Source organism: Dipteris shenzhenensis, chromosome 26 (assembly GCF_047967505.1).
Source record: "Dipteris shenzhenensis isolate YYH24624 ecotype China chromosome 26, Dip_SZ_1.0, whole genome shotgun sequence".
Taxonomy (NCBI): Eukaryota; Viridiplantae; Streptophyta; class Polypodiopsida; order Gleicheniales; family Dipteridaceae; genus Dipteris; species Dipteris shenzhenensis.
Genome location: NC_141621.1, coordinates 5,870,168 through 5,878,093, shown reverse-complemented (window position 1 = coordinate 5,878,093; position 7,926 = coordinate 5,870,168).

Genomic DNA, 7,926 nt, shown 5'->3' with positions numbered 1-7,926 from the left:
GAGAAATAGCTATGGTATGATTTTCTGCTGGATGGACTGTTGGCAACATGAAGTCATGAGCTTGGAGTATTCTATGAGCAAGAGAAGGAAATAAATAGTGAAGTGGTTCTGTAAGAGCAGAGATGGCGGGCTGCATCATTTCTAGTACTTGATGTTGATCTTGGGAAGACACGATAAGATTTTTGACCCTGGCCACTTTGTGGGTGGTTGTCCGATGAATTGTGGGATTGGATGTGTTATGTATCTGAATGCTTTGTGAGCTTGAGCTCATCGGTAGGGGCTTGTGTTGGGCTGTGTAGTCCATTGGGTTTCCTTTTGAGGTTATTAGGCTTTCAGAGGAAATGTGGCCAGTGTGTGTGCTGAATGTAGAGGGGTGTAGAGACAAGGATGTTGAATGAATGTTTTTTTCCTTGTGATGGTGTTGTTCACTTGCTTTAAACATGGACGAGGGTGGCTGTGAAGGCGAATTGGGCTCTACTGCTTTTGTCCATCCACGTTTTGGTGCCTCCACGGAGGACTATGCACTTTAGTTTACAAGTGTGAAGTTGTGCAATCAGTTGTAGTGTTGAAGAGCTGAGAGAGATGGCAGAGGACTTTCCAGAGTTTTGGGGGATGCCATATGAGAATGTAGTGATATTCTTGGAAAAGATGGAATTTACAGCACTTATGAAAGATAGGGCAACCCCTGAGATTTTGTTTCAGATCATGAATTATTGCTTGCAGGGAGATGCAAAAGCATGGCTGCAGACTCAAGTTGCTACCTTCAGGACTACTCATCCTCAGCAGCAAAATCTGGAGTATACAATGGTGACAGTAGCTTTTCTTGCACGGTTTGCACAATCCAGGAGTCCGAATGAAGTATGGAAGGAGTTGTGCGAAATTCATTAAAAGGATAGTCAGGATGTGGATCAGCATCTGATAGAGTTTGGTAGACTGTGGAGTCTATGGTGTGAGGTTTTGATTCCTAAAATACCCCCGCAGATGATCAAGAGAGACCGGTTTGTGGTTGGTCTAGAGCCTACCCTTTGTCTGAAGGTGGAGCTGAAGAATCTGGATAGCTTTGAGGAGGCTGTCAGAGTTGCTCGTGAGAAGGAGTGGAAGGTGAAGCATCTAAGGCAGTTGGGAATACAGGAAGAATCGAAGAAGTATGTGAATGTTCCAGAGATGGTGAACATACATCCTGAGAAAGAAGTTATAGCAATTCCTACACAGGAGGATTCATTGAAGAAAGATATTCATGAAGCAGTGGGGCTCATGAAGTCTTTAAGCCTGAATTGGATAGAGTCTGCAGGAAGAGGGAGAGGGTATCCGAGTAATGTGCAATGCTGGAATTGTGGGGAGTGGGGACATATCAACCCTCTTTGTGATAAGCCAGCCGAGGTAGGAGGAGATGCCTATCTTGTGCAGTAGAGAACAAATGATAGTGATTACAATATGGAGGTAAAAGATCTGAATCAGCTCTGTACCAGTGGTATGAAATGGGAGGATAAGGGGAAAGGAAAGGCAATTAGCATGATTAGAATGGAGACCACACCAGAGATTATGTCTATACCCATGCAGTGCAATATGAGCTGTAGGCTGGAATTGGAAGAGGAAGCTGAGGAGACAGTCACAGACGAAGAGACATAGGGTGAGACAGAGGAAGAGAGCATCTTATCGGAGGAAGAGAGTCAGTTGTCTTCATTGTTGAAGAAACTGGAAGTTGATGATGTAAGGGAGCTGGAAATCATTACACTTACGAATGGAGGCTTGTCGGTTGCTATGGAGGAGGGTGTTGCTCAACCAGATCTATGTGAGGTGGTAGAAGAGAGCCTGAGAGAAGGGGTTGCTGCCACAGATGGCAGAAAGGTTGAGAGCCCACCATTAAAGGTAGCTAAGGATAAGTCTATGTGTGTAGATGATGATCATGCTCCAGTGTTGTGTGGTGATGATGTGCATATGATGGCTGAATGCAATCAGTTCGTGGTTGACACTGTGATTGGGCATACCGAAGAGGCTGAGATTTTAGGTTCAGCAAGTGAGGAAGAAAGAGGTGAAACTAGCAGTGAAGATGAGAGCTCAATCATGTCTGACAGTGATGAAGCTGATGTGGCTATTTCTGATAAAGTAAAAGACCTACAGTTAAAACACTTAGTTTGGGTGGGACCAGCAAGTGTTGATTGTGTGCATGCAAACTTTGATGTGGATGATGAGGTTAAGATTCAGTGTTTACAGGATGATGGTGATTCAGATGATGAGCTAGATTGTGTTCTTGATGATGCACTGGATGATATGTTACCATTGATCTCTTCGAAAAAGCATGTAAACACCAGTATGCATGTTGAGCAGGATGGTAGTGATAATGTGGTTGATGATCAGCTAGATGCTTTACTTGATGATACCCTTGTGGATTTTGCATGTGTGGTTGGTAATGACAAGAAAATAGGTACTTCTTATGACTGTTCAGAAAATGAAAATGTCAGTGAGGACAAGATGCAGAGCAAAGAGTGTGCTTATATGTTTGAGCATTCTTCAGGTGAGAAGGATGTTTGTTTGCTCCTGGGTGATCTTAATAATTCATGTGATGGGTTAAGTTTTGCAGCTTTCAATGTTGAGGCAATAGGGTATGCTGAGAAGTCCCTAATCACTGATTATGAGCTGGTTGTGCTCGTGAGATCTGTGTGTGAGGTAGTGACCTCAAAAGATGTGGCTCATGAGAAGAGGAGCAAGACTCATGATACAAGTGTGATGGCTAATAGCCAGTGGAGTTGTGTAATGTCTTGGCAGGATAAGCTATGGGATCCTGGAGGCTTAGTGAGGATGTGGATATATGGAAGGAGCTGGTGGCTATATCAATTTGGTGTGTTGTTTATTCCTTTTGATCCAGGGGGATGGTGGATTATGCATATCTCGCAGTGGAGGATTCAAAGTTTTCCTTTTGATCCAGGAAAAGGAAAGCAGAGGCATAGAGTACAAGCTTGCTTTGTTTTTGATCCAGGTGGTTTGTTGATGTTTTTCTTTAGCTGCTAGACATGAATGTCACACCAGAAGAGTGGGGTTGCTAACGGCGTGTGAAGATTTTTGAAAACCCCAAACTCAACTTGTACATGTGTACATGAGTGATGTTCCGTATTGTGGTAAAGTCATGGGAGCACTCATTGACTCAGTGTGGGCATCATGGATGTGTGGATATATGTGGCAATCAAGCTTTAGGCTTTGATGGAAAGCAGTGTGGTTGCAGCAGGCTAATCCAGAGCATGGCATCCAAAGTGTGATGGTGTTTTGTTGAGGGATGACATGTGCTCTCATGGTTGTCCCGAATCCTTTTTGATGAGGGCATGAGCATTTTTTTGTCGTGGTTGTCTTGAAAATCCATTATGTCGGGATGGTGTTCACCATATGTGGTAGTCTGGGCAACTAAATGCTAAGTGTTGGAGGCATGCAAGTGATTGAATGCCTAACTAGAACCATATGGGCATTAGGGCCTTGGTATAGTTTGAAGGAAGGATTGAAAGAGTGGTGGAAAATAAGGTGATGATGTGGCTTTAATCAAGAAAGGCATGCATGCAAAGGTGGCTACATAAACGAGGAAAGAGGAGCTTCTAGAGAGGAGGATGAAGTCACGTACACGAAGAGGCAGCTGGTAGGAGATTCAAGAAGGAGATCGTGGGCACCTGGAGGATCATCGCACAAAAAGGATCTTACGAAGGGGCTCTTCTTGGGGGACGGGGGGAGAGCTCGGTGGTTCGGTGAGCTCGCAAAGGAGCTGTAGGACATCGTCTTTTTGCTCATGCCTCTCACCATTTTCAACTAACCCAATAGTCACAAACTTACGAGCCTCACACACCTAACTTCTTCCCTTCCCTTGCTAATCCTACCCTCAAGGATAACCAAGATGCTCAAACCATTTGCCCAATTCTTCCCCCCCTTTCCTTTGCTCCCCCTTCCACAACTAATACTCTTCCATATTTCTCCCCCATGTCCCCAGATTCTCTCCCTGCCCTGTTATCACCTCTGACACTACTTGTGCTTCCATCAGCAAAAAATGACACAGTATTTGATTTTGAATATCAGGATTCGGATAATCCAATTCATACTCCCATGCCAAGTTCCAATGATGGGTATGATTTTGATGAGATACCACTTCCCTGTAACCCCATCAAGGAGTTTTGGAGCAAATATCCTGATATGAAAACTTGAGGTGGATCCCACCAAACTTCGTCAGCGTCAAATTAGTGGAAAATTGGATAAGCAACTTGGATCCACAACCTGATTGGTGATGTCCCAAGCTCTTTGATGTAATCTTCTTGAAAGAGTACATGCGTGCATCTCCATGTCTCACAACCCATTGCAAGTTCTATGTAGTTCCACGATGTAAAAAATGGAAGCCAGCATACACACTTTGGATGAAGGTCGCACCATTAATTGGCCAATGATCTAACCATACTCTGGTGTAGAATGGAATATCCAAGGCACAATGATCCGAGCACTTCAGTAGCATGAGCAAATAATGCACGGCAACATTGATCGCTTCCTTCGCCTAAGTGCTATCTTCAGCAAAACATTGGAATACATTCTAGAGGTCCCATGTTACCTCGATGGCCATTTTCCTCCACTCAATTTCAATCCCAATGAATGGGTCAATGCTCAGATTACAAGCCAACTCTATCAAAGAGTGATCTTCTTATAAGCATGCCACATATCTCTGTTCGAACAAATGATGGATACATGCTACTTGGAAACTGAGCAAAAATTGTATGGTGCCAAGGCTTTACAACAGGATCGGCTGGCATGACACAAGTTCCACAACCACTGGACTGCATGCATGGCAACCCAAGAACGTGCTTCTACTTGTGATTCCTACATACGAGTTCTACATGCAACTCCTACATGCAACTCCTACATGCGATTCCTACATGCATGTTCTACATGCAACTCCTACATACGATTCCTACATGATGTTCTACATGCAACTCCTACATGCAAGTCCTACATGCGATTCCTACATGCATGTTCTACTTGCAACTTCTACATGCAACATGCAACATGCGAGTTCTACATGCAACTCCTACATGCAACTTGCAACTTCTATATGCAAGTTCTACATGCAGAGAGAGAATGTCTTAAAATTCCTACATGCAGAGAGAGAAGCTCTCCAACTTGTATAAATACCCCATAATGGAATGAAGCCCATAATCTTTGGGGCATTGTGTTGAGTTCTACTTTGGTATCCCAAGCAATTGTCTCAAGTGTCCATGCTTCCTTGCACTCCACGTCCAAAAGCATGTCCTAACCTTGCAACTTCTCCTCCCCTCTCCTCCAACCTTGCAACCCATCCTCTCCCTCTCCTCCTCCCTCCTCCTCCCTCCTCCTCCTCCCTCCTCCTCCCTTCTCCTCCTCCCTCCTCCTCCTCCTCCCTCCTCTTCCTCCCTCCTCTCTCTTCTTTCCCCCATGCTCTTACACCTTCTTCCTCTCCCACTCCTATGCTCCCCCTAAACCCTTAGTTCCTCAACCCTTAACCTCCATGATCTATAAGGGAGACGAGTTCTCCACCATGTTCTCTACGCTGAACCTTGGATCCTCCTTCTAACCCTTGAACCTCTTCTAAACTTTGGGACCTCTTTGAAACTATGGAACCTCTTTCTAAAACTTGGAATCTCCTTTTAAACCCTGAATCTCCCTCTAACCCTTAAACTCCTAAACCTTGCAACCCCTAATGAAGGCGAAAGCGTTCATTACCACAACCATGATGATGCACGTTCCTTTCACACATGCATTCACTATGTTTGCTTACCACACTTAAATCTACGTCTGCCATTGGAATACGACTCGAGGTCCTAAGCTACACGTATACTACAAACAACAACCCCGATATATCTGTAGGTGAAAAAAAGCCTCGGAACCCTACATATTGAGAATACCCTGCTCTTCTTGCAAAAGCCATGGAAAGAGCCAATAGCTGAGAAGTTGGATTTGCAATTCAAGTATGAAGCCGGTTTATGTGAATCAGGTTCGGTCCAATATATATCGAGTGCTAATAATCAAGTGCTACGATTGTGGAGAGAATCATCGGATTGCAGACTACCTTCATCGTGGTAGCCCTAGTACTTTCCAACCACTCTGTAGAGATTGTGGCATTGGCCATGCCTGTAAGCACAACATCCAATCCCTGACTTGGCCCCACCAAGTATTGACATTGAAGAATGCGGGGGTGGAGTGGGTTTTTATAGGAATGGGTTTAGGGTTAAGGTTAAATCCTAAACTCTTCCTGGGCCATAACTTTTCATGGTTAATTGTATCCCTCTTCTGTAAAAAGGTAAAATGTTTGAAATTGCGATCTCTACACATTGATGTCCATTAGATAGCCTGATTTGTTCTTCAAGTGGCTTCTTTTTAAGAAATAAAGAAAATTTTTGAAGGTAGTAACCTAATGTTAATGCTTGGGGTTGATATGTTTGACTAGAGTTGGCAAAAAATTTTACTCTCCTTGCTCTTGAGTGCTATGTTCGTGAAATTTTGTGGTAGTTTGTTTTTAACACATACTTGCGTATGTTTACTCATTACTTAAGATGTTTGTCTCCCTAGCAACATTTGGAGGGTGGACAAGGGAGGAGGAGAGGGAGAACAAGGGAGGAGGATGAGGGAGGAGGACAAGGATGAGGATGAGGAGGTGGAGGAAAAGTTGGGAGGAGGAGGAGGAGGGAGGAGGAGAGGGAGAGGAGGGGCTACAAGGTTGGAAGAGAGGGGAGGAGGAGTTGGGAGCTTAGGACATGCTTTTGGATGTGGAGTGCAAGGAAGCATGGACATTTGGAGACAATTGCTTGGAATACCAAAGTAGAACTCAACACAATGCCCCAAAGAGTGTGGGATGTTAGGAAATGGAGTCAATTTGAGTGACTTTTAGTGTGTTCTAGAGTAGTACTATACTACTTTATATCCTAGAGTGCCACGTGTCACTATGGGACTTATCCCATATACATTTGACACTTAGAGTGTGTGTGCCTATCCTATAAAGGCATTGTACTTTCTCATGTCAAATCTATCAAGCCTAAAGCCTTTCTTGATCATGTAAGTACTTAGCTTGGTTGTACATTTCTTTCTAGCATTATTTCATTTCCATTATGTTTGCCTAGTCTTGCTTTTCTACTTTCCTTTCCTTTTCCATGTCTTGCATCTTCATTTGGTATCAGAGCTAGGCTATCTTCCAAGAGGTTGAGGTAAGGATTAAGGACATGAAGCCTCTCTCCTTCATTCCCCTTGGAGGAATGCCTTCTCTAATCCCATCTTGAGACTTCTCCAATCCCATCTCTTCCATTGAGTCTAATACCTTGAGTGCACATATAGCAAAAATTCAGTCTTTAGTTCAACAAGTTGAAGTGTTGCCCGGATGACAAGCACAATATGCCTGTTCTCATGACAAGTATGGAAGGGATTTCTCACTTTGAGGATGCCCTTGAAGTACTTTGCATTGCATCAACTACCTTTGAAGATATGGTATCTCTTCTTCTTGAAAAGGATCGCCGCAACAAAGAATCTCCATCCTACTCATCGGATACTACACAGGCTCTTGCCTCCACCAGCAAATGGAGACCTAGGCCATCGACTCCACCAGCACGAGGAAAGACATTCAAGCTATTCAAGTGCACATATTGCAACAAGCTCGGTTATACAAAGGATAGGTGCTACTAGAAGCTTGCTCAACAACAATCGAAGGATCATGCCAATAGTTAGGTGGCTTCCACCACTAGTGATGATGTAGACGAAAATGACCAGCCAACACAGGATCATGCTCTTATTGTCTATTTCCAACATCTAGAGGATGATGAAGATCGTGATTTTGCTTTCTAAGCATGATGTACTTGGGTACTCTGCCCTCGAGATGTTTCCCAAAAATGAATGCCATAAATCATGTGTGTGTAGTCAATGAAGGTACTCTACCTTGGATAG